This window comes from Salvelinus fontinalis, chromosome 9 (genome assembly GCF_029448725.1).
Source record: "Salvelinus fontinalis isolate EN_2023a chromosome 9, ASM2944872v1, whole genome shotgun sequence".
Taxonomy (NCBI): domain Eukaryota; kingdom Metazoa; phylum Chordata; class Actinopteri; order Salmoniformes; family Salmonidae; genus Salvelinus; species Salvelinus fontinalis.
Genome location: NC_074673.1, coordinates 33,828,863 through 33,856,713, shown reverse-complemented (window position 1 = coordinate 33,856,713; position 27,851 = coordinate 33,828,863). Strand labels below are relative to the sequence as shown.

Sequence of the window (27,851 nt, the reverse complement as noted above, 5' to 3'; positions counted from 1 at the left end):
AGTGCTGAACGGGCCCTGGGACGCTCCCTTCATTAGGGATTAAAGTGACCGTCCCCGTGTCCCCAATCATTACTGCTCCCATCAGAACGACATGGGGGGGACACTGGTAGGGCTTAGGCATGTACAGTTGAAGTCGGAAGTTTACATACACCTTAGCCAAATAAATGTAAACTCAGTTTATCACAATTCCTGACATTTAATCCTAGTAAACATTCCCTGTCTTAGGTCAGTTAGGATCACCACTTAATTTTAAGAATGTGAAATGTCAGAATAATAGTAGAGAGAATGATTTATTTCATCACATTCCCGTTGGGTCAGAAGTGTACATACACTCAATTAGTATTTGGTAGCATCGCCTTTAAATTGTTTATCTTGGGTCAAGCATTTCGTGTAGCCTTCCACAAGCTTTCCACAATAAGTTGGGTAAATTTTGGCCCATTCCTCCTGACAGAGCTGGTGTAACTGAGTCAGATTTGTAGGCCTCCTTGCTCGCACACGCTTTTTCAATTCTGCCCACAAATTTTCTATAGGATTGAGGTCAGGGCTTTGTGATGACCACTCCAATATCTTGACTATGTTGTCCTTAAGCCATTTTGCCATGCCATGGTCATTATGGCCAAACAGTCCTATCATTGTTTCATCAGACCAGAGTACATTTCTCCAAAAAATACGATCTTTGTCCCCATGTGCAGTTGCAAACCATAGTATTTTTATGGCGGTTTTGGAGCAGTGGCTTCTTCCTTGCTGAGCGGCATTTCAGGTTATGTCGATATAGGACTCCATTTACTGTGGATATAGATACTTTTGTACCTGTTTCCTCCAGCATCTTCACAAGGTCCTTTGCTGTTGCTCTAGGATTGTTCTACACTTTTCGCACCAAAGTACGTTCATCTTTAGGAGACTGAACGCGTCTCCTTCCTGAGCGGTATGATGGCTGCGTGGTCCCATGGAGTTTATACTTGCGTACGATTGTTTGTACAGATGGACTTGGTACCTTCAGGCGTTTGGAAATTACTCCCAAGGATGAACCAGATTGTGGAGGTCTACAATGTTTTTTTCTGAGGTCTTGGCTGATTTCTTTTGATTTCCCCATGATGACAAGTAAAGAGGCACTGAGTTTGAAGGTAGGCCTTGAAATACATCCACAGGTACACCTCCAATTGACTCAAATTATGTCAATTAGCCTATCAGAACCTTCTAAAGCCATGACATCATTTTATGGAATTTTCCAAGCTGTTTAAAGGCACAGTCAACTTAGTGTATGTACATTTCTGAAACACTGGAATTGTGATACAGTGAATTATCAGTGAAATAATCTGTCTGTAAACAATTGTTTGAAAAATTACTTGTGTCATGCATAAAGTAGATGTCCTAACCAACTTGCCAAAACTATAGATTGTTAACAAGAAATTTGTGGAGTGGTTGAAAAACTAGTTTTAATGACTCCAACCTAAGTGTATGTAAACTTCCGACTTCAACTGTACTTCCATCACAGGCTCACATTAACCAGGCTCTCTACTTAACTGTCACGCCCTGACCTTAGAGAGCTTTTTATGTCTCTATTTTGAGGTTGGTCAGGGTGTGATTTGGGTGGGCATTCTATGTACTATTTTCTATGTTTTTGTATTTCTTTGTTTTGGCCGGCTATAGCCCTTAAGCTTCACGGTCGTTTTTTGTATTGTTCATTGTTTTGTCGGCGTCATTCTAATAAAAAGGAATATGTATGCTCACCACGCTGCGGTTTGGTCCAGTTCTTTCGACGGCCGTGACATTAACAAACAGGTCCTTTCAATGTTCATTTGAAAGTAGCCATTTAAAGAAATGTTCCGCTAGGCTTCGATCGGCTTTCTTGATCCACTTTAATAATGTTTACTTATCTTACATTACTCATCTCATACTGTATCTTATAGCATCTTGCCTTTGCCGCTCGGCCATCGCTCATCCATATATTTATATGTACATATTCTTATTCCATCCCTTTAGATGTGTGTGTATTAGGTAGTTGTTGTGGAATTGTTAGATTACTTGTTAGATATTACTGCACTGTCGGAACTAGAATCACAAGCATTTCGCTACACTCGCATTAACAACTGCTAACCATGTGTGTGTGACCAATAAAATTTTATTTTATGTCACTGTTAGGTCAATTACAGCAGAGAGCCAATCTGCTTTCATCATCCAATCCTTGACCAGTAAGGGTGAAATGGCCCACAAACAACAGTTCCTCTTCTAGCCTGCCACTTCACACTTACCTAGCGCACATACTGTATTTGATTACAACTGATTACAACTGAGAACTGAGCAGCTTGGCTTGTCAGAGAAAAGCATTTCAACATTGGGGTGAGGTGAGGGGACCTGATGGAGCTGGGGATAAGATACAGTGCCTTCATACCCCTTGACTTATTCCACATTTTGTTGTGTTACAGCAAATTCAAAATTGATAAAAAATATTTTTTTAATCTCACCCACAAGTGGCCTACAATGACTCAGTGAACCCAATTACAGAGTCAAGTTGCAGGTGCTTCTCTCAACGTAATGGAACAACTGAGGAGTGCTTCTCACCGCCTCCAGTCTGACAGAGAACAGCCGTAATCTGAGCCTGAGCTACAAGCTCTCTCCTCTCCCAAATCACTATCCACCTCATGTTCAAGTGCTCCAGCCAGGTTTAGTCAGGGTGGTGAGTTTTGTTAAATATATACCATGCGTGACATTACCTTCTAGGAGCTGCATTTTTCAAATAAAGAAAGTATTTTCACTCCGGCAGCTGCAGGCGTTTACCGACAGGAGTTCATGTAGCTTTCAGGAAATGAGACTGTGCTGCTCCAAATAAAGATCAGATACATCTCCAGACCTTATCTCTGCTATCACACGTTGTGTCTGCTCTTATCCACTGAGTTTCAGACCAGTGGAGCCACTCTCTCCTTGTGGCCAGGCCTCAGATCTATCCTCTGATTGAGAGTGCCAATTAAATGGCTTGTGATGGGTTGGAATAAACAGCTGCATAATAGGATGTTGGAACTGGTGGACCTTTGACCACAATAACCACCATTTTCACACAAAAGTGACGACCCTCCCACATAGACTGTACTGTATGCAGTATTCCCATAAAACACCTCAGCATCTCTCCCACGCATATAGTATATGTTGCCAACCTACCAAGAGCATGGATAGCTCTCCCAGGGAGACCCATTGGTGAGGTTGCATTCACAAAACCTTACAGTTTTTCCACACCTACACACAAGCAACAAAGTGCAATGCAATGCATAATGCTGCTCAGAAATCCTGCCAGGAATGAGGTAAACGCAAAGCCTTAGCTATATTAAGCTCTCATTCCACTTCCCATCAAAATTCCTCCTTTAACGCAGGAACAAAGTAGCTAGACTCCAAGGGAACATTACAGACAGCTGTCAGTGACTGCTACTCTGACCACATATTCCTTATGTCAGAACCTGTAGGAAGAGAAAATGTGCAATATTCTGATAATAATATTCCGTGCACAGTAATGCAACTCAGGACACTTCCCTACTGGCCAGAAGGAGGGGAAATGAGAACAGGTAATTATCAAATGGCCTGAAGGCGAGAAATGATAGAGATTGCAGCAAGCGGGGATATTTAGCCCTGCTAATGAAGGCCCATGTTTAGGGAGCACCCAGGCAGAAGGGAGGAGGGGGAGCCTCACTGTGTCCAGACAGGAGGTAGGTCCTGATAAGACCGTGTTACATAATGCGGTGGTCAGACCCAGCCTGCATTTCTGTCTGTTTAGACTGCAGCTCACTGTCCTTATACTATATATCCCTTTATACCCATTCACACACTCAGCATTGCCTGGACACGGTGGAGGCTGCTGATGGGAGGACAGCTCATAATAATGGCTGGAAGGGAGTGAATGGAATGGCATTAAACACATGGAAACCATGTGTTTGATGTATTTGATACCATTCCATTAACTCCACTCCAGCCCTTGCCATGAGCCCGTTCTCCTCAATTTAGGTGCCACCAACCTCCTGTCCTGGACAAATGGAGATGGGTTAACATTGGCTGTGAGGAGTAAAAGGCGGGGAAATGTACCTACAGTATCAATAATCAATATAAAATTAGCTAAACAAGTTAAATACATTATTATTATTAATATTCAGTAATGTAAATCTGATTAAAGTACATTTCTCCATTGACTGTTGAACAGAGAGGTGATTATCAAACTGAATTTGCAAAACATTTTAATGGATCTTATGGAAGTGAATACCATGTTCAGTCAAATTCATTGTCTTGTAGTCCACTTGCCACTTACAATGTTCAGTTTGAGTAATAGCATTGAGAAGTTATTGTTAACATGCCTGTGAATGTTTTGGAAAGACAGTCTGTCCGTCTGCCGGCCCGGTCCACTTAACCCCACAGAAAGGTCTCTATGGTCGCCCATCTCTACAGCAGTACTTAAGCGGTGAAACATTTAAAGAGATTGCTTATTTTGTATATGCAGCACTTCCCCCTGACGAATATGAAATGTTAAACATGTCATTAGGATTCACATGCATTCCCTTGCCAGACTTGCTTGCAGACATCAGAATTGCTAAATTTGCTGATTAGTCCAAGAAGCAGAGCTGCTTGGTCTGTGAGGGAATTAATGGGAAAAGGAGTCTGATTTGTCTAGATAACCTTGAACCCGCAAAGCCCAGCATCCTGTGGATGTGCGCATTTCAATCAGCAATTTTTGGATCATGTTAATCTGAGCGTGTCTCTGTCCGTCCATCCGTCCGCTGCAGCCTGTGTAATAGCCTAGCTACCTCTTACCTGCCTTTATTATGACCTACTATACCCGCCAATCAGAATCACAACCTGACTGCCACACATTGTCAGTAAACCATTCACTTTTCCTGTAATGTAAAAGGAACCAATATAACAGAATGGCTTCACAGAAAATAGATTAACAATACAATTACTTTGAAAACTAAAGTGGTAAAATCTTAATTCTGTGCAACATACTTTTTCAGTACAGCTCGTCTTCTAAATAATTAGCCCCAGCTGGAGATAAGGGATTGTGGACACATCGTCAGACATGCTAAGGAATAAAGCGCTTGACAGGGCAATGACTCAGCAGAGATGTGAAATTACAAATTGGCCAGGGTAAGCAGTTTAGCTTTGATAGTGATTTGACTGGACTGACTGTTCAGTCCTACAGTATAGGGCTAGTCATGGCTGATACATGTATATTCACAGACACAGGTGTCCTCTCAGCAGATAGCAAAACAATCCACAGCAGTGGTGCCCCCCCCTCCAATAGGGCATTAGGCGTTCAACAAATATATAGAAATAGTCCTAATGTTCTAGATGTCAAGGTGTCATTAACAGCAGTGTGTTTCCAGTCATTGTAACGCTCGTCTTCTTTCTCTTCTGAGGAGGAGTAGTAGGAAGGATCGGAGGACCAAGATGCAGCGTTGTTCATTTTTAATTAGAATACCTGAACAAGAACCAAAACAATAAAGCAACATACAAACGACGACGAAACAGTCCCGTAACGTGAACACAAACACAGGAACAGGAACAATCACCCACAACCCACAATACAAAACAGGCTACCTAAATATGGTTCCCAATCAGAGACAATGACTAACACCTGCCTCTGATTGAGAAGCATCAGGCCAAACACATAGAAACAGACAAACTAGACATACAACATAGAATGCCCACTCAGATCACACCCTGACCAAACAAAACATAGAAACATACAAAGCCAACTATGGTCAGGGCGTGACACTCATGCTAGAGTATTTATGATGAGGAGAAGCTGAATGTGAGTAGTGGGTTCTGTTACAGGTCCATCATGAGAGCTGGCCTCCTGCTATTAAAACAATCAGATTGGAGATCTATCATTGGACTAGAGGGATGGAGCGACGGGGGTGGAGCGCTCACTGTTTCCTGTCACAGCCTCAGCAGTGCACAGACAATCTCCTTGCACACCGCCATCTTTCACCCAGCCTCACACTTGCCCGCCGTGCCCAGCCAGTGCACGCCGCTGTCAACACATCTATCTGCTCCCCATAGGGCTGCTTGGCACTGAGGCCTGTTCAAAAGAGACACAAAACCTAGTGGCATCACATAGTGTACTGCAAGCACATGCCACTGAGTACCAACACACACACGCACAACGTTCACTTTTCACATAATTAAATGCTTCATTTAAAATCAGGCTTTGATGATTTCTCTAGTAACACCTTGTCATGGCGCGCAGCTAGGCTTGAGGGAGAGGGTGGTAATTGCATCCCTGTAGAATGACTGGTTAACTGGGAGGATATGCAGAGCAGTAGGGATTTACCACACAGCACAGGTCCACTGCTTTCCTTTCTCCAGAACACTCACAAGACCCAGGGTGGGTATACACAAGGATGTAGTGTGTGTGTGTGTGTGTGTGTGTGTTCATGCCGAGAATGTCAGTGTCTCTCTGTGTGTGTGTGTGTTCCAAGCATAAGCAAACAATTTAACAGGCTAATGTGTGAGCAGTATGTGTGACCACAACTAAATGTGTTTCATGATGTTTTCCCCAACTGAAAATACCATCTCCAATATTTTAAGCCTCCAGGCCTGATTTCTCTCCAACCTGAAGATGCTGCATTTGTCTTTGAAAGGGAATGGAGCGATGGATGGATGCAGCAAAACAGATGGATATGTTGGATGCTTGCTGGAATTATAAATGGCATAATATGATCCCAAATGACCTTCAGGAAATATTCTCCTATCACAGGAGTACACAGTGAGCCGTCCACATCCATATTGTAGTGAGACAACAAACATAGACATCCATATTGTAGTTAGACAACAAACATAGACATCCATATTGTAGTTAGACAACAAACATAGACATCCATATTGTAGTTAGACAACAAACATAGACATCCATATTGTAGTTAGACAACAAACATAGACATCCATATTGTAGTGAGACAACAAACATGGGTCAATGGAGAAACACTCAGCTGTCATTACTGTAATACTCAGCTGGCATTGCGCTCTTCCGTTTCGCTCAAAGGCGCTGCAGATATCCAATCACATTAAACACAATCATATGTTCCAGGAATAGATTTGAGATTCATGCAGCAAACACACTAATTCCATAAAACCCAATTTGTTTCCTCCACAAAGGGAGCAATACACTGAAATTAATCTGCAGAAAGCCTTTCCTGTAGTTAAAAATAAATAAACGTCTCATCATTTGAGGCTTGTATATCTTTGTAGTCGCTCAAGGGATATGCTTTTGTGACATGAAAACTTTCTTATGAGTATACATCTATAACATCCATAACATTTCTGTTGCAATGGATAACATTCAGTGTACAATAAAACCTAACTCTCCCTGGATTGCCTTGAAGTGATACTGAAGTATTAAAATAGACATACTGCATTTTCTGAGTTTCTCCAAGAGAGTGAATAGATAATAAAAACCTGTATTTTACTCCATAACCTACAATTCGATGTGTAACAGGAGGTCTATGTTTTGAATGTAATCATCTTAAACAATTTTCTACAAGTATGATACAGCACTGAACAGCAATACTACCAGGTAATTGTAACAGAAATGCTGTAACTGTTACGTTCGTTGATGGAATGATCAGACCAAGGTGCAGCATGGTAGGCGTACATCATACATTTATTAAATTAATACCAAAAAAACAAGAGAGATAAACGACACGTAAAGTTTTGTAGCGCTAACACAACAACTATACAAAAACAAGATCCCACAAACGAAGGTGGAAAAATGGCTGCCTAATTATGATCCCCAAATCAGAGACAACGATAGACAGCTGCCTCTGATTGGGAACCATACCCGGCCAACAAAGAAATAGAACACATAGATTGCCCACCCTAGGTCACACCCTGACCTAACCAAATAGATAATTAAAAGGATCTCTAAGGTCAGGGCGTGACAGTAACTGTATAAGTGAATGTTTTCCTTTATATGAGTGCAATGGGGTTTGTTCAGTTCTTAGATATATATCAGATGGTTTGGAGTTAAGTGCAGCTTGTGTTTTTTGGGGGAAACAATTTCATTTGTCCAAAAATATTTGACTATAAAACTTCTGCAGCCCTACTGTAGGCTTGAGAACGTAATAGCGGTAGTAAAGCTTTGATAAAATCCTGCATGTCTTTACAAAGCTCCATCTGAGGGAGAAAATTATCAAACATATCTTCTCACAGACTCACACTCTTCAAGAGAATAAGTGAATAAATTATCTGAATGATTTCTTTCCATCCATACACACACTGTATATACCCTGTTTAATTACCATAGGAGACACTAATGAGATAAATAATATGAACGGAGACAATAGCCCAGTGTGTTTACTTAAGATTGCTCAAGCTTGGGAAAAACAAATCCCTCATGTATAAATTACAATAATCCCAGAATCAGAGAATCAAGAAACAACATTTTCCACCTTTAGATCAAAGTAAAGCACCATCTAATCAATGCGTATTAAATGTGTCAAAGATCAAAACAGAGTTCTCATCCTTGCATTGCTCATTGAGCTGGTATCGTATCCCAAAGTACAGAACTTTGCCACAGATCATCAGTCTGATCATTGTCTATGGTCTATTTCAGGGCCGACCAAACTGGGGACAGTTTGGTTTGTCCCGCCAGAAGGTTCCAGAAAAAGAAAAGAAAACAATTGTAGTCAAGTGAATGCGCCCCTTAGTTCATAGAACCGCGGTTACATGAGTAACCTCCGATATCCGCTTAACCTTTTGACGCGTAATTATATTATCAACTGGTTACCAATGTAATTAGAGCAGTACAACTACATGTTTTGTCATACCCGTGGTATACAGTCTGATATACCACGGCTATCAGACAATCAGCATTCAGGGCTCGAACCACCGAGTTAATGAATATTAATAATGGCCCTTACAAAGCAAGTTATTTTTGCACGCAGTACCAGAATTCTTTGCTGCTGTTCTAGAACTTGATTGTTGAATTTTGCCGCTATTCTCTGCACCCCTCACTGCATCAAAACCACATTTTATGCTTCATATTAGGCTTACAAAACTGTATTTTTTAACCACTCAATCTCTTATCCTTTCTTCCTATAGTAGTAGCAGCGAGTATCTATAGTATTATTGATAATTATTTAATTATCATCTATATTACATGTATTATTATCTGAAAGAGGCTTTGGTATTAGCCTGTGAGAAAGGACGGGAAACTGCAGGAGCTGAAACCGGTGTGATTGATACAATAGTGGCGAACAAACAAAGTGAGAGTGGGGTATAGCATATATTACATATGCTGACCATGGGAAAAGCTGGCATACGAAATACTTTTTGTTTGTTTTTTAAATTTATTTTATTTATTTTCCCCTGGAAAAACTAGGCTACAGCGGTGCGTACATTTTATCATCATGTCAACCTATTATCAACACTGGACAATTAGCTTACATGATTGCCTCGTCTCCAAGTGAGGAAGATATTTCGCAATCATCAAATGCGGTGAGTATTAAGGCTTGGGTAGGTTTTAGCCTGGTCGAGGCGGAGGAGATTGAGCAACAAAATTAGGTAGTTTGTGTGGATGATCAGATTGAATGTGTGCGTGTAATCAGCTACAGTACCAGTCAAACGTTTGGACACACCTACTCATTCCAGGGTTTTTCTTAATGTTTACTATTTTCTACATTATAGAATAATAGTGAAGACATCAACACTATGAAATAACACATATGGAATCATGTAGTAACCAAAAAAGTGTTAAACAAATATAAATATATTTTATATTTGAGATTTTTCAAAGTAGCCACCCTTTGCCTTGATGACAGCTTTGCACACTCTTGGCATTCTCCCAACCAGCTTCATGAGGTAGTCACCTGGAATGCATTTCAATTAACAAGAGTGCCTTGTTAAAAGTTAATTTGTGGAATTTCTTTCGTTCTTAATGTGTTTAAGCCACCATCAGTTGTGTTGTGACAAGGTGGGGTGGTATACAGAAGATAGCCCTATTTGGTAAAAGACCAAGTCCATATTATGGCAAGAACAGCTCAAATAAGCAATGAGAAACAACAGTCCATCATTACTTTAAGACATGAAGGTCAGTCAATCCGGAAAATTTTAAGAACTTTGAAAGTTTCTTCAAGTGTAGTCGCAAAAACCATCAAGCGCTATGATGAATCTGGCTTTCATGAGGACCACCACAGGAAAGGAAGACCCAGCGTTACCGCTGCTGCAGAGGATAAGTTCATTAGAGTTAACTGCACTTTAGATTGCAGCCCAAATAATGTCTTGACAGATTAACAGACACATCTCAACATCAACTGTTCAGAGGAGACTGTGAGAATCACGCTTTCATGGTCGAATTGCTGCAAAGAAACCACTACTAAAGGACACCAATAAGAAGAAGAGACTTGCTTGGACCAAGAAACACAAGCAATGGACATTAGACCGGTGGAAACATTAGACCGGTGGAAATCTGTCCTACATTGGCCATATACCACAAAATACCAAGGTGCTTTTTTCAGGTCTCGAACCACCCGGTTTATAAATCTAATTATAAACCGGGTGGTTTGACCCCTGAATGCTGATTGGCTGAAAGCCGTGGTGTATTTACAAAAAAATAACTTTTTACTGTTCTAATTACATTGGTAACCAGTTTATAATAGAAAAAAGGCAACTCGGTAGTTTGTGGTATATTTTATTTATTTATTTTACCAGGTAAGTTGACTGAGAACACATTCTCATTTGCAGCAACGACCTGGGGAATAGTTACAGGGGAGAGGAGGGGGATGAATGAGTCAATTGTAAACTGGAGATTATTAGGTGACCATGATGGTTTGAGGGCCAGATTGGGAATTTAGCCAGGACACCGGGGTTAACACCCCTACTCTTACGATAAGTGCCATGGGATCTTTAATGACCTCAGAGAGTCAGGACACCCGTTTAACATCCCATCCGAAAGACGGCACCCTATACAGGACAGTGTCCCCAATCACTGCCCTGGGGCATTGGGATATTTTTTAGACCAGAGGAAAGAGTGCCTCCTACTGGCCCTCCAACACCACTTCCAGCAGCATCTGGTCTCCCATCCAGGGACTGACCAGGACCAACCCTGCTTAGCTTCAGAAACAAGCCAGCAGTGGTATGCAAGGTGGTATGGCCAATGTACCACGGCTAAGGGCTGTATCCAGGCAATCTGCATTGCGTCGTGCCTAAGAACAGCACTTAGCCGTGGTATATTGGCCATAACACACCCTATAACACACCCTTTGTGCCCTATTGCTTAAATAAATAAATCTTAAATAAATATCTATTTGTCAGCACGTGACCCACCACTCAGATTATATTTTGAACCAGCAAGCCCAAAAATGTGAGCACCCCTGGTCTATGTGATAGCACTCAGGTTAACTGCTAAAACAATGCATGTTGCTTTAATGTTAAGTAACGGTAGCAATTAAGAGGCCAGTAAGGTTTCCAAAATATGCATAGGAATTTCATGTCATTTGATAGTGCAAAAAAAAAAATAAAACAGGCAGTTAAGCAAGAAAGAAAATAATCTCACACATGCAAACACAGCTCACAAATAAATAAATGTCTTTCTCTCAGACACATAGACTCCATAAAACCACATGCCCCCTACCACACGAGCAGCAGAAGCCAAGTGAACACATCCCTCTCTCGATGTCTCTCACGCACTCAGTGAAAAAAACACACAGGCCCCCCCACATCCCCCATGTTTGTGTCTTGGAGGCTGTCTGTGGTTAGGGCTCACACACGGAACATGTTGTGTCTCTCTCATCACAGCAGTGGATCTGCTGAAACATTTCATTTACCAAAGGAAGCCGAGCACAGACGATAGCCATTTGTTCCGTGAGCACTGTTGGTGTCTCATCTGCTCCTCTGTTAACTTTAGTTTGGAGCACAGATATAGTCATCGCAACATAAGCTCTAAATTAGCTTTCAAGTGTGAAGGAATGTATGAATACATGAACGCAGGAAGGTTCTCTAGTGTGTGTGTGTTTCCTAGTGATCATACAATATATTGCTCTGCTGATCCATACAGTAGCATATACACAATACATATATTATATTGTAAGTCTAGTGGATGACAGATGACGTAGTAAAATTGTGGGTAAAGTGCTTAACAGTGGGAAGTCATTAGAGTGCAGCAGTAGGCTGCACAGCTTTGATAATAATTGAGAACACTGTTTGGGCAGATTCCTCCTCAGTCCCCCTAAAGTCACACATGAAAGGCATTAACTAATACAGCCATCAGCGCAGGGGAAACAGGACCAAACCATGCATCGCTCCACTCCCCTCCAACTATTGACAAAAACAAAACTTGAAGAAGACAGCTGCTGATTTGTAACTTGGCGACAAACCCCTTCAAGCAAATAAAGCAGCCATGCCAGTTTTTCTGAAAGAAAGAAATCCATTAGTTTCACTGCTGCCAAGGTCAATGAAACAGCTGGAAAATTGTGCCTAATATAGAGTTAAAATAAAATCCCCCAAAACAAGTTATCTTGAGCAATTTATTTCAATTCATCTGATGCTTCTGTTCCCTGTATTGGGTGTCTGGGAGCTCTGCCCAAATTGGTCTCCTCCTATAAGAGGGTGATCATAAGCACATCCTGGGACTTTGAGCGAGGGCCTGTGCTGACGCTGCTAGTGTTCAAGAGGGTGGGCTGGGCAGGGATGCAGCAGCCGGGGAGCCAGGCAGACAAGAGGGTGGGCTGGGCAGGGATGCAGCAGCCGGGGAGCCAGGCAGACAAGGACCTGCGCTCAGCACATGGAGCGCTCTCATCCAGGAACAAGGAGAGCCCAGGGGAACAAATACAACTACACCCCCCCAAAAAACCATTTCAAAACAACAACAACAAAACAACAATCCAAAAAGCCTCTTGAGCCAGCACTGGGTGATTGCCAGCTGCACTCCAGATTACCAGGCTCTGCGAGAGCCTTTTTGCAATCTCTCTGAGATGTAGCATCTCCAGCTCCTTACATTAATCAGTTCAGCTGGAGAGGGATGGATGGCGACATGCAAACCGCTCATAATCATAATCATAATGAACTCATAATCAGCAATCAGATATTCTATGGAGTGGGATGGGGGTGGGGGGCTCAACTCAGAAAGGTCAAGGGCCTCTCCACTGCCAGCCTACCTCCATCCACCCTCTCTCTCTCCCTCCCTCCCTCCCCCACATTGAACCTGTCCGAATACCCATAATAGCGTACTACATACTTAAATTGCAAGTATGCACTCATCGTCGCATACTATTTATGACATAATGTTTAAAAACAGTCTGTTTTTTATTTTTTTTATTTTTTAAATTTTATCCCCTTTTCTCCCCAATTTTCGTGGTATCCAATCGCTAGTAATTACTATCTTGTCTCATCGCTACAACTCCCGTACGGGCTCGGGAGAGACGAAGGTCGAAAGTCATGCGTCCTCCGAAGCACAACCCAACCAAGCCGCACTGCTTCTTTAACACAGCGCGCCTCCAACCCGGAAGCCAGCCGCACCAATGTGTCGGAGGAAACACCGTGCACCTGGCCCCCTTGGTTAGCACGCACTGCGCCCAGCCCGCCACAGGAGTCGCTGGAGCGCGATGAGACAAGGAAATCCCTACCGGCCAAACCCTCCCTTACCCGGACGACGCTTGCCCAATTGTGCGTCGCCCCACGGACCTCCCGGTCGCGGCCGGCTGCGACAGAGCCTAGGGGCGAACCCAGAGACTCTGGTGGCGCAGTTAGCACTGCGATGCAGTGCTCTAGACCACTGCGCCACCCGGGAGGCTAAAACAGTCTGTTTTTAAAGATGTACGATTAAATAGTCATGACAATTTTAAGGACAACAAAAAACGTCTTATATATTTGATCACTGCAGGAGACTCTTTGCTCATCTTCTTTGCCATCATACATTTGTTTTTGTGTTTACTTTCAGAGAACTATCAAATCTTGAGGCACTCCTTTTATCCGGTTTGAATGCATTGCAGGTGTAAAATTCCCCAAAAATGTACAATTCATTCATACTACATGAGAAGCCGAAATGAGTATGACATCTGGTCATTTAAAGCATACTACATTTTTGAAAATGACACATAATATAAAATGGCCTACTATTTAGAATGCTAGTATGGGTATTCGGACACGACCACTGTCTCTGTGCAATTCCTCATGTGTTGGCCACACTGCTCCACTCACTGTATAGTAGAGGAGCTCAAGGCAAAAACACTGTGATGTTTGTTTGATGTCATTTTAAGTGAACCAAAAAAATCTGTCAGGTCAAAAGATCTATGCAATTTACATCACACTGGTTTGAATACAATGGGCTATTTTACAAATAGAAAAAAAAGGAGCCAATAAATTATTGGCTTGGATGAAAAGCTATTTTTTCAATAGCATTCTGCTCCTGAATATGCTATGTCCTGTGTTTTCAAACTAAGTTCATTACACTGCATAGCATATTTTAAATCCTTTCATCTAGTAATTAGTACTGAAGCAAACATCATTTACTTTAATTCTAACAAATATATGTGCATAAAAATCAAATATAAGTGGTCTGTTACAACAAGGCTGTTTTCCAATGTTATTTATGATGATCATAATAAGATGCATTTCACACAGCTTAGGTTGGAGAAGTTGTTCCTAAAGCCCAAAACCTTGAGAGATACTTTCACTCTGAGGCCCGCACGGGCCTCTATGAGTCATTCCTCCATTATCTGCTCCATTCTGCTGTGTTGTGGCAACACATGACCAGAGTCAGGACAGAGGCTCTCAGATGGGGAGGGCCCACAGGTCACCGTTTCATCCTGTTTCTTTCCATTACCTGCATGTGATGTGAAGTACCCCGCTGGGACAGCACCCCCTAGTGCTGCGGAGTACTACTCCACCTGAGTGGTTGTGTTTCTCTACACGCTGAAGGACATGCAGGTGCCTGATCAGAGCTAAATGATGCCATTCCACAAGTAGCCCCCCTGAAGGCCTCTGCAGGGACATCTAATCAAACTGCTCACTCAGTTCCCTCTCTTTTGTAATCACGTTGTGTCACGGTATGCCTGTTGCGACGATCTTTGTTCAATTGTTTTTTATGCCTGTTCCCTGATTTCATCAACATTCCAGTCACTACTCATTTATCATCCCTCATTCCCTCCCTGGATCCATGTAGGAGCTATAGCAGTTCTCCATGGAGAGGAGATGCATGCCCCAGCATGTCCCACCTCTAACCTCTGGCATGAGGTACCCATGCCCCCCCTATCGGGGTAATCTAGTGTAGCTAGCTGTAACATGCACATAACACAACATAACAGTGCTGAGTAGAACAGGGTGGTGCTGCAGTCAGAAGGGCCTTGCTTATGTTATGTGTGTGTTATTTCTTACATTATTAGCCCAGAAAATGTTTGTGTTGTTACATACAGCCGGAAAAAACTTTTGGATATCAGAGTGGCAGTCACTCTCCAGCATTACGACCAGGAATACGACTTTCCCGAATTGGATCCTTTGTTCGTACCCCCCAGGGGAATTGAATTTATCCCAGAGGCTGCTCCGAGACGTCGTCAGCGGAGAAGAGGTATTCAGAGTGGACTTCTAGTCCGACTCAGAAGGCGTGCACACCATCCACTGCTTCCGAGTATATTACTCGCTAATGTTCAGTCTCTGGACAATAAAGTAGATGAGCTCAGGGCGAGGATCTCCTTCCAGAGAGACATCAGGGACTGTAACATACTCTGTTTCACAGAATCATGGCTCTCTCCGGATATACTGTCCCCGTCCATAAAGCCAGCTGAGTTCTCAGTACATCGCACAGATAGGAATGAAGAACTCTCCGGGAAGAAGAAAGACAGGGGTGTATGTTTCATGATTAACTACTCATGGTGTGATTGTGATAACATACAGAAACTCAAGTCCTTTTGTACACCCGACCTCGAATACCTTACAATCAAATTCAGACCGTATTAACTCCCAAGAGAATTCTCTTCACTTATAGTCACAGCCGTGTATATTCCCCCTCAAGCCGATAACACGGCAGCACTAAAGGAACTATACTGGACTTTGTGCAAATTGGAAAGCTTATAAAACACTTGACCACTGCTACTCAAACTTCCAGGATGCCTACAAGCCCCCCCCCCCACTCCTTCCCGCCCTTCCTTCGGCAAATCAGATCATTACTCCATTTTGTTCATCCCTTCCTATAAGCAGAAACTCAAACAGGAAGTACCTGTGCTAAGGTCTATTCAATGCTGGTCTGACCAATTGGAATCCATGCTTCAAGATTGTTTTGATCTACAGTATATATACACTGACATGGTGATTGAGTTCATCAGGAAGTGTTGTTCCCACTGTGACTATTAGAACCTACCCAAATCAGAAACCGTGGATAGATGGCAGCATACGCGCAAAACTGAAAGCGCAAACCACCGCATTTAACCATTTCGTCGTCTGAAGAAGAGTAGTCGGACCAAAGCGCAGCGTGGTAAGTGTTCATGCTTTTTTTTTTAGAACAGAACACTATAACAAAATAACAAGAGAATAAATGAAACCGAAACAGTCCTGTAAGGTGCGAAACACTAAACAGAAAATAACTACCCACAAAAACCATGTGTGAAAAAGCTACCTAAGTATGCTTCTCAATCAGAGACAACGATAGACAGCTGCCTCTGATTGAGAACCACACCCGGCCAAACACAAAGAAATACAAAACACAGAAAATGAACATAGAATGCCCACCCAAATCACACCCTGACCAAACCAAAATAGAGACATAAAAAGCTCTCTACGGTCAGGGCGTGACAGCAAGGTGACTGGAAATGTAGTCAAATACAAACAGTGTAGTTATGCCCTCCGTAAGGCAATCAAACAGGCAATAGACAAAGTGGAGTCGTAATTCAATGACTCAGATGCGAGACGTATGTGGCAGGGTCTACAGACAATCATGGATTACAAAGGGAAAACCAGCGTTGTCACGGACACCGACGTCTTGCTCCCAGAGAAGCTAAACACTATCTTCACCCGCTTTGAGGTTAACACAGTGCCACCGATGCAACCCGCTGCCAAGGACTGTGGGCTCTCGTTCTCTGTGGTCGACATAAGTAAGACATTTAAACGTGTTAACCCTCACAAGGCTTCCGGCCCAGACGGCATCCCTAGCTGCGTCCTCAGAGCATGCGCAGACCAGCTGGCTGGAGTTTTTACGGACATATTCAATCTCTCCTTGTCCCAGTCGGCTGTCCCCACTTGCTTCAAGATGTCCACCATTGTTCCTGTACCCAAGAAAGCAAAGGTAACTGAACTAAATGACTATCACACCGTAGGACTCACTTCTGTTATCGTGAAGTGCTTTGAGAGGCTAGTTAAGGATCATATCACCTCTACCTTACCTTACGTGACACCCTAGACCCACTTCATTTTGCATACCGCCCTAATCCACAGACAATGCAATCGCCATCGCACTGCACACTGCCCTATCCCACCTGCTGTTCATTGACTATAGCTCAGCCTTCAACACCATAGTACCCTCCAAGCTCATCATTAAGCTCGGGGGCCCTGGGTCTGAACCCCGCCCTGTGCAACTGGGTCCTAGACTTCCTGACGGGCCGCCCCCAGGTGGTGAACGTAGAAAACAACAACTCGGCTTCACTGATCCTCAACACAGGGGCACCACAAGGGTGCATACTCAGCCCCCTCCTGTACTTCCTGTTCACCCATGACTGCTTGGCCACGCATGCCTCCAACTCAATCATCAAGTTTGCATACCAAACACAACAGTTGTAGGCCAAATTACCAACAATGATGAGAAAGCCTACAGGGAGGAGGTGAGCGCCCTGACGGAGTGGTGCCAGGAAAATAACCTCTCCCTCAACATCAACAAAGGGCATGATTGTGGAAAAAGCAGAGAGAGCACACCCCTATCCACATCGACGGGGCCACAGTGGAGAAGGTGAAAAACTTCAAGTTCCTCGACGATCTGAAATGGTCCACCTACACAGACAGTGTGGTGAAGAAGGCGCAACAGTGTCTCTTCAACCTCAGGAGGCTGAAGAACTTCGGCTTGGGCCCTAAGACCCTCACAAACCTTTACAAATGCACAATTGAGAGCATCCAGTCGGGCTGTATCACCGCCTGTCCTGGAGGGCACACTGCCTGCCCTCCAGGACACCTACAGCACCACCCAAAAAGATCATCAAGGACAACAACCACCTGAGCCACTGCCTGATCACCCCCCTACCATCCAGAAGGCCAGGTCAGTACAGGTGCATCAAAGCTGGGGCCGAGAGACTGAAAAACAGCTTCTATCTCAAGGCCATCAGACTGTTAAATAGCCATCTCTAGCCGGCTACCACCCAGTTACTCAACCCTGCACCTTAGAGGCTAATGTCCTATATACATAGACATTGAATCACTGGTCACTGTAATAATGGAACACTAATCACTTTAATAATGTTTAAATACTGCTTTACTCATTTCATATGTATATACTGTATTTTAGTCAATACCACTCCGACATTGCTTGTCCTAATATTTATGTACTTCTTAACTTCATTCTTTTACTTTAGATTTGTGTGTATTGTTGTGAATTGTTTGATATTGTTAGATATTACTGCACTGTTGGAGCTAGGAACACAAGCATTTCGCTACACCCACAATAACATCTGCTAAATATGTGTATGGGACCAACACAATTTGATTTGATGTCACTCTTAGGTCAATTACAGCAGAGAACCCCTCTGCTTTTATCAGCCCACCCTTGACAGATAAGGGTGAAACAGCCCACAAACAACAGTTTCTCTTCTAGCCTGCCACTTCACACTTACCTAGCGCACATACTGTATTTGATTACAGCTGAGAACTGAGCAGCTTGGCTTGTCAGAGAAAAGCATTTCAACAGTGGAGTGAGGTGAGGGGACCTGATGGAGCTGGGGATAAGATACAGTGCCTTCAGGAAGTATTCATAACCCTTGACTTATTACATATGTTGTTGTGTTACAGCAAATTCAAAATGTATAAAATATATTTTTTAATTTCACCCATCTACACACGCAAATTTCTGGGGAAGGGTATAAAACAATTTCTAGAGTGTTTAACGTTTCCAAGAGCACAGTGGTCTCCATCAATGGGAATTGGAAAAATGTGGAACTACCCAGACTCTGCCTAGAGCTGGCCGTCCGACCAAACTGAGTAAGGGGCCACACAAGATGCAAGATGAACCTTGGTCAGGGAGGTGACAAAGAAGCCAATGACCACTCTGACAGAACTACAGAGTTCCTTGGCTGAGATGGGGGAATGGTCTCTACAGCACTTCACCAATTTGGGCTTTATGGGAGAGTGGCCAGATGGAAGCCACACCTGAGAGAAAGGCAGGACAGCACGCCTGGAGTTCGCAAAAATGCATGTGAAAGACTATAAGATCAATAGGCAAAAGAGTATGTGGTCTGATGAGAGAAAAATGTAACTGGCCTGAATGCAAAGCGCTATGTCTGGAGAAAACCAGGCACAGCTCATCACCCGTCTAACATCATCCCTGATCCCGTGTAGCTCACTTGGTAGAGCATGGCACTTGCAACACCAGGGTTGTGGGTTTGATTCCCATGGGGGACAAGTATGAACAATGTATTCACTCACTACTGTAAGTCACTCTGGATAAGAGTTTCTGCTAAATGACTAAAATGTAAAACTTGAAGCATGGTAGCAGCATCATGCTATGGGGATGCTTTTCAGGGACTGGGAGGATGGAGGGAGCCAAATACAGGCAAATCCTTGATGAGAACCTGCTTCAAAATGCAAACAACCTTAGAAAGTAAATCTTTGCCCTAGTCTAACAGGACAATGACCCCAAGCATATAGCCAATGCAACCCTGGAATGGCTTCAGAACAAGAACGTGACAGTCCTTGAGTGGCCCAGACTTTAATCCCATGGAAAGACTTGACGATTGCTGTTCACCAAAATACTCAAGGAAGAATGGGAGAAAATCCCTAAATCCTGATGCGCAAAGCTGATACAGACATACCCAAGAGGACTCAAAGCTGCAATTTCCGCCAAAGGTGCTTCCACTAAGTATTGACTCTGGGGTGTGAATACTTATGTACATTTGATATTTCTGTATTTCATATTGAATAGATTTGCAAAAAATTCTAAAAACAAATTTTCACTCTGTAATTATGGGGTATTGTGTGTAGATGGGTGAGAAACAAATGTATTTCATCCATGTTGAATTCAGTCTGTAAAACAACAACATGTAGAATAAATCATATGAATACTTTCTGAAGGCACGATATCTGACATGGAGGAAGAGAGACTAGAGAGGTTTGTCTCTGGCCTTTTTGAATGGCTTTATTTACTGCAGCATTGGAGAGAAGCACAAAGGTAGCTAGCAGGGGAAACAGCTGAACAGTGCAGGAGGCTCTGGGGAGAGATGTATTAACTCTATCTCTCGAGTTCCTCACCTATACATCTCTATACCCCCATCTCTCCATCTCCCGCCCCCTTCTCTCTCAAAGCAACCCCGGTGCCAACACCTCTCTCCTTATGTGTCTTTATTCCTCAGCATTTGAGTCAGACAAAACGCAAAATCAATAATGCTTTTTCTTCCCCATTTCCTCTTTGATGCAACTTCAAAAGGCCAGTGGACAACCCTCTAGAGATCTGTGGAGAAAAAAAAGGCAATGCTACAAGACACGCACAGAATAAAAGTACTCAGAAAACCATTCCCCTCTTCAATCTGTTAAATCACTTTTAACTTCTTTGCCCCGGCAGGAGGAGCTTGGGAGGACACTGTAGGTGCAGGAGAGTGCCAGCAAAGAAGTCAGAGAAACACACCATGGATATAACATCAGATCGATAACATACAGTATAGATCATAAAATGACATTGTGTTGAAATTATATCCAATGTGAAAATGTATGCATATCATGGACATGGTGTGATTCACATCCAGACAACAGGTCAATAGATACTGAGACTAAAGATAAACACTGATACTGCATACAGAGCTGTCTCTATCCAAAGGCCCTTTGAAGACTGACAGCAACAGATAATCCTCTTTCTGCTCTTAGTGCACAATCCACTGGCTACTCTCAATACACTCCTCTAATATCTATCTCTCTCTCTCTCTATCTCACTCTCACTCTTTCACTCTCACTCTTTCGCTCTCACTCTTTCGCTCTCACTCTCTCACTCTCTCTCTCTTGTTCACTCTCTCTCACTATTTCGCTCTCTCACTCTTTCACTCTCTCTCACTCTTTCGCTCTCTCTCACTCTTTCACTCTCTCTCACTCTTTCGCTCTCTCTCTCTCTCTCTCTCTCTCTCTCTCTCTCTCTCTCTCTCTCGCTCTCTCTCTAAGCTGAACTGAAAAACAAACATTCCTCTAAATGTATGTGTAAAATAATCTATTTCTGTATGTGAATGTTGAGGTGGAGTGATTGGGTGGTGCAGGACCAGGTGGACCTGTACTGAGTGTGTTATGAGGTGTGCTGAGGGAGGGACTATTATAGCACTTTTGTACAATAGGCACTCCTAAATGCTATAGGACGGGAAGACACTTCAAAGAATCTATATGTGTGTGCACTTAAATACAGGGTGAGAGTTAAAGCAGAAAATGACTCCTTACATTAGAGCTTTCTCCTCAGCAGGGAACTGTAAAATCAGAAATGGGATAATATTGTAATAATACAGTATATCCTGAGTTATCGACTTCATGAGCCACTGTGTTTGTATGAGACCACACCTTGATTAAAAATAAGGCCGCAGAGTGTGATCTGATATAACCTCAAGTTAGTGAGTTAATCTGTCAGGAGTGTGAGGTGTGACTAGCAACCAGGTGCATTGCCAAACTGTCAGGCATCCTCAAGTGCTAGAGTGGAGGCCTGGGCATATCATGGCACAGTGTAGCCATAGCCACAGCCATAGCATACGGCAGGGTACAGGGTAGCAGTATCAGTGCTGGGTTCTGCCCTGTGTTAGGCTCAATCTCCTTCCTGCAGTCTCCTCTATCACTCCAAACTGCACGTCCCTGTCCTCAGAGCCTCTATGGAGCTAAATAAAAAATCCATGCTCTCAATGGGCAATCAATATCTCATTAACCAGCCCGTCCACACGCGGCCAGGCAGCCAGGATGTGCGTCGGTCAGTCGGTCGGTCTCACAGCGCGTTCCAGACAGCGGCACACCTCACACTCTTTAATAACCTGTGGAAATGCCACTCCGCGTCCTCACCCAAGGCATTGTGCAGGGAGAGATCTGAGCATACATGGCTCCAAAACACACCAAATTCCTCTCTAAGAGACGGCTGACTCTTACATTGCCATTAGTAATAATGGATGGGTGGATGGGCTCTGAGAATACGAAATCGAATACGATTTCGTAATACGAAATTCATAAACAGATAGGCGATATAATATAATAACATTAAAACCAATGAGGCAAATTATACTATAAAAAGACATTATACTATAAAAGGAAATTATGTTTTGAGAATTTTTTTATTTTGATTATAACACATTTTTAAGATTAGGTTAAAAAAGTGATGATCGGTTTCTCTTGTCGTGGTGAGGCTATTCAGACAATAATATATAAACGTTTGTTGATCTGATATGAATAAAAAACGGGACTTTGTAAGAAACATCATTCTTACCTGGTCACTCTTATTTTCAACCCTCACATGTGGGCAATAATTTGTTTAGATTTTTGACTGGCTTTCCGTGTTCTCAGTTCCTAACTGGATAATACCCAATCTTGTTAACCTCTGGTGTGATGCTGGAACCCTGCAGCACGCGGCAGTAGTCCAGAGCACTTCACCCGCTTGCTGATAGGACGAGACAAAGAGCACCAAAGCTACAGCAAATATTTACTGCCTTATTAACATGGAATTTAGCTGTACGTTTTCTCCATCCCCTGAACAATGTTTACAGTCTAGTAGACACTCGTGGTAAATCACATAGTTATGCACTGTCTGTATGCAAAACAGAAGCTTCATATTCATATCTTGATGACAGGTTAATTATAATGTAGATGAAACACACTTTATTTTTTTCTGTCTTTTGGTACATCAAACGTCTTTCTTTAATTATGTAATTAATTTTTAGAATTTTCATCTTAATTGTGCTGAGTAGGCTGGCTAATTTGCATGGGGTAATGAGAGGGATGTTTCCATTACAGGTAATTAGGTACTTGTGAGGCAGTGGTGTGGCTGTGCGACTGGAGAGAGAGAGAGAGAGAGAGAGAGAGAGAGAGAGAGAGAGAGAGAGAGAGAGAGAGAGAGAGAGAGAGAGCTCTGTTGTTAAGTAGCGACATATAAAACACAATCTCTTGTAAAAATACATATCAATACACAACTCCTCTGGGTGATTACATGCCAGCATGGTCTGGAAATATTTTCTCTATCTCATATTGTTCTGACAATTGTCACATAGAAACCTCATTAGGAGGAAGGATGTTTGATGTGCTTTTTACAGTTGCAACACAAACCATTTTTTTTGAAAATCTCTATGAAAGTGTCCTATACATACCTCCTGTAAGACCCTATGATCTGTGAACCGTACATGATACAGACAACATCTTGGTGTCATTCAACTCCTAATAGTGTTCTCTAAAATATGGAGTATCGCTACATTGTGAAATAACATTTTACACATGAATGTGTTCCACATTAAAACTATTAATATGAATATATCAAAAGTATCCTTTTCTATTTTGTTCATTTTTAGACATATTGTTTTAAACAATATACTCTATAAGTACATCACATTTTCAGAGTAGGCTCTCTGAATCTTTTAAAGTTATGATCAGTTATATGAGCACCACCAACACAGTTCATAGGAAAATTGATTCAAAGGGAACTCCCTCTGCTGTTGATTTGCTGAATGTGCAATCTTACAGGAGGGCTGTGATTGGTTAATGATCTATGTATAAAATGGATAATTTCTTCAAACGTAGCAGAGAGCCTACTCTGGAAATGTGATCTGTTTGAAGAGTATATTGTTCCAAACATCATGTCAAATGGAAAATCAAAAAGGGTATGAAGGATATGAAATCTTATTTTTTATTATTTAAATTGTATTTCAGAATATAGACATACTCCAAAGTATAAAGAGTATAATGATACCAATATGTTGTCTGTATCATATTGTTCACAGATCATAGGGTCTTACAGGAGGCATGTATGGGTCTAAAAAGGGCCTAAAATGACCACTTTCATCATGATCTACCAATCAAATAAGTATCTATTTGGAAAGGCTTCAAATCCTCAAAAACCTATTCCAGCTCATTGATGTATTGTGATAAGATTTAACTGAATAATGACAATATTGGCTAACCTGTTGAGGACAGAGGGCGCTGTTTTCACTTTGGGGGAAAATCGTGCCCAATTTAAATGGCCTCGTACTCAAATCTTGCTCGTACAATATGCATATTACTATTACTATTGGATAGAAAACACTCTCTAGTTTCTAAAACCGTTTGAATTATATCTGTGAGTAAAACAGAACTCATTTTGCAGCAAACTTCCTCACAGGAAGTGGAAAATCTGAAATCGATGCTCTGTTCTAGGGCCTGCCTATAAACGTCCTTGGTATTTATTAGTATACATGCACTTCATACGTCTTCCACTAGATGTCGACAGGCAGTGAGAGAAGAAATGGAGTGTATAACTTGATCTGGGGTCGAATAAAAGCTCTTTGTATGACGTGTCACCAGTTTCCTGTTTTCTAGAGCGCGCGCGAAGGGACCTGGTATTGCCTTCTGAAAGGCTGTCGTTATAGACGACTAATATCTCCGGCTTTGATTTTATTTGATAAATGTGACAATATCATCGTAAAGTATGTTTTTTCAATATAGTTTTATTAGATTATTGACATTTATTCGTGACGTTAGGCGTGTTGCGTTGTGTGCCTTTGTTCAGGAAGGAGAGCTTTGCGCTACTTTGCTAGCTTTCCGTGCTAATTGACTGGAGAAGAGAACATTCTAAAACCAAACAACGATTGTTCTGGACAAAGGACCCCTTGTACAACATTCTGATGGAAGATCATCAAAAGTAGGACCCATTTTATGATGCTATTTCATATATCTGTCGAACATGTTGTACTAGTAGTTTGCGCCCAGATTTTGGGCACGCTCTCGCTATAACTAAGCTGGATGTCGTAATGGAGTTATTTTTAGAATTCTAACACGGCGATTGCATTAAGAACTAGTGTATCTATCATTTCCTATACAACATGTATTTTCTAGTAACGTTTATGAATAGTTATTTGGTCCGAATAGTTGAGTGTCATAAAAATATCCGCACATTCTGGGAAAAAGATGCTACGTTAGCACAATGTATAATCACTGATTTCAGCTCTAAATATGCACATTTTCGAACAAAACATAAGTGTATGTATAACCTGATGGTATAGGACTGTCATCTGACGAAGGTTTATGAAGGTTCGTGAAAATTAATATCTTTTGCTGGTTTAATCCCTATCGCTAACGTGCCTATTGATATCGCTAACGTGCCTTGATGAATGAATGCAGTAGTGTGGTAGGCTATTGTAGTAAGCTAATATAATGCTATATTGTGTTTTCGCTGTAAAACACTTAAAAAATAGGAAATATCGGCTGGATTCACAAGATGTTTGTCTTTAATTTGCTGTACACCATCGATTTTTCAGAAATGTTTTATGATGAGTATTTAGGTATTTGACGTTGGTGTCTGTAATTACTCTGGTTGAATCAGTGCTATTTCTGACGGTAGCTGTGATGGTAGCTGCAATGTAAAACTGATTTATACCTCAAATATGCACATTTTTCGAACAAAACATAGATTTATTGTATAACATGTTATAAGACTGTCATCTGATGAAGTTGTTTCTTGGTTAGTTTGGTTGGTTCTTGGTTAGTTAGGTTGGCTTTGTGCATGCTACCTGTGCTGTGAAAAATGTCTGTCCTTTTTTGTATTTGGTGGTGAGCTAACATAAATATATGTGGTGTTTTCGATGTAAAACATTTTAAAAATCGGACATGTTGACTGGATTCACAAGATGTGTATCTTTCATTTGCTGTATTGGACTTGTTAATGTGTGAAAGTTAAATATTTCTCGAAAATATTTTTTGAATTTCGCGCTCTGCCTTTTCAGTGGAATGTGGGATGAGTTCCTCTAGCGGAACCCCGGTGCCAGACAGGTTAATGGATTCAATGCAGACCTGCCCTTACACCGTAATAAATACATCTGGATTCAATGCAGACCTGCCCTTACACTGTAATGAATACATCTTGATTCAAGGCAGACCTGCCCTTACACTGTAATGAATACATCTTGATTCAAGGCAGACCTGCCCTTACACTGTAATGAATACATCTTGATTCAAGGCAGACCTGCCCTTACACTGTAATAAATACACCTGGATTCAATGCAGACCTGCCCTTACACTGTAATAAATACACCTGCATTCAATGCAGACCTGCCCTTACACTGTAATAAATACATCTGGATTCAATGCAGACCTGCCCTTACACTGTAATAAATACATCTGGATTCAATGCAGACCTCCCCTTACACTGTAATAAATACATCTGGATTCAATGCAGACCTGCCCTTACACTGTAATTAATACATCTTGATTCAAGGCAGACCTGCCCTTACACTGTAATAAATACATCTTGATTCAATGCAGACCTGCCCTTACACTGTAATAAATACACCTGGATTCAATGCAGACCTGCCCTTACACTGTAATTAATACATCTTGATTCAAGGCAGACCTGCCCTTACACTGTAATAAATACATCTTGATTCAATGCAGACCTGCCCTTACACTGTAATAAATACACCTGGATTCAATGTAGACCTGCCCTTACACTGTAATGAATACACCTTGATTCAATGCAGACCTGCCCTTACACTGTAATAAATACATCTTGAAAAATAACGGAAATTGCATCTGGAATAAAAACTGGAAAGGGAAAAAAATGTATTTGATTTTGCACAGCTACACCAATAAAGAAATATATTTCTAAATTTTCCATATTCAAAATAAGTCTATATAAAAGGGCATTGGGTTAGAGTGCTGATCTTTCAAATCTGCCTCAGTGTCACAAAATGTCATTCTCCCACAATTTCACACATCTCTGTCAACTACGTAATCTCACTCTATCACAGGAATTTCACACATTGTGATCAAGTGCGCGTCCAAAACTTCACACAACTGTCCCTCTCGGTAAAGAGGTGGTCAAGATCATATCTTCTCAGATTTTTCAAGTCTCAGTGTAAAAAAAAGAAAAGAAATAAGAATGTAGTGGAAAATGCAAAAATGTTTCCACACAATATTTGTATTAGCAATGCAGTGATTGGTGAGGATGTACTGTAGCATCTAACACACAATGACAGATGCCTGAGATTCACAGTGACTATTTTCTGTGTGTTTGTGTGTATGTGTAAGAGCACGTACTGCTTGGGTATGCATATGTGTAGATGCAAGAATGAGTGTGTGTGTGTGTGTGTGTGTGTGTGTGTGTGTGTGTGTGTGTGTGTGTGTGTGTGTGTGTGTGTGTGTGTGTGTGTGTGTGTGTGTGTGTGTGTGTGTGTGTGTGTGTGTGTGTAAATGGATGTGAATGCATTGTTCGTGGCCCACAAGGGGTTGGTGATGGTGTGTGTGCCTACATGTGTATTTGTGCATGCATACGTGAGTGTGTGTGTTTGACTGTATGATGGTGGGGGTGGGAGAACTGGGATTAAGCATGCAGGATCACGACACTGAGACTGGGAGGAGGACCCAGCCTTACTCCCATGGCCATGCTTGTATACCTAACTACCAAAAAATAGGTCAGTGGAACACAAGAAACACAGCAGTATCAACTCAAAGAATCCTAGTCTGCCAGTTGCGCCAGCCAGTGCCTTGTCGCCCCGTCTGCAAGC

General features: G+C 42.0%; 1 protein-coding gene across 3 annotated transcripts in view; it reads right to left on the bottom strand.

Annotated features, from left to right (window-relative positions):
• LOC129862466 (nuclear receptor ROR-alpha A) overlaps positions 1-27,851 on the bottom strand; it is a 311,180-nt gene that overhangs the window by 47,940 nt on the left and 235,389 nt on the right. The gene's annotated exons all lie outside the window — the stretch shown is intronic.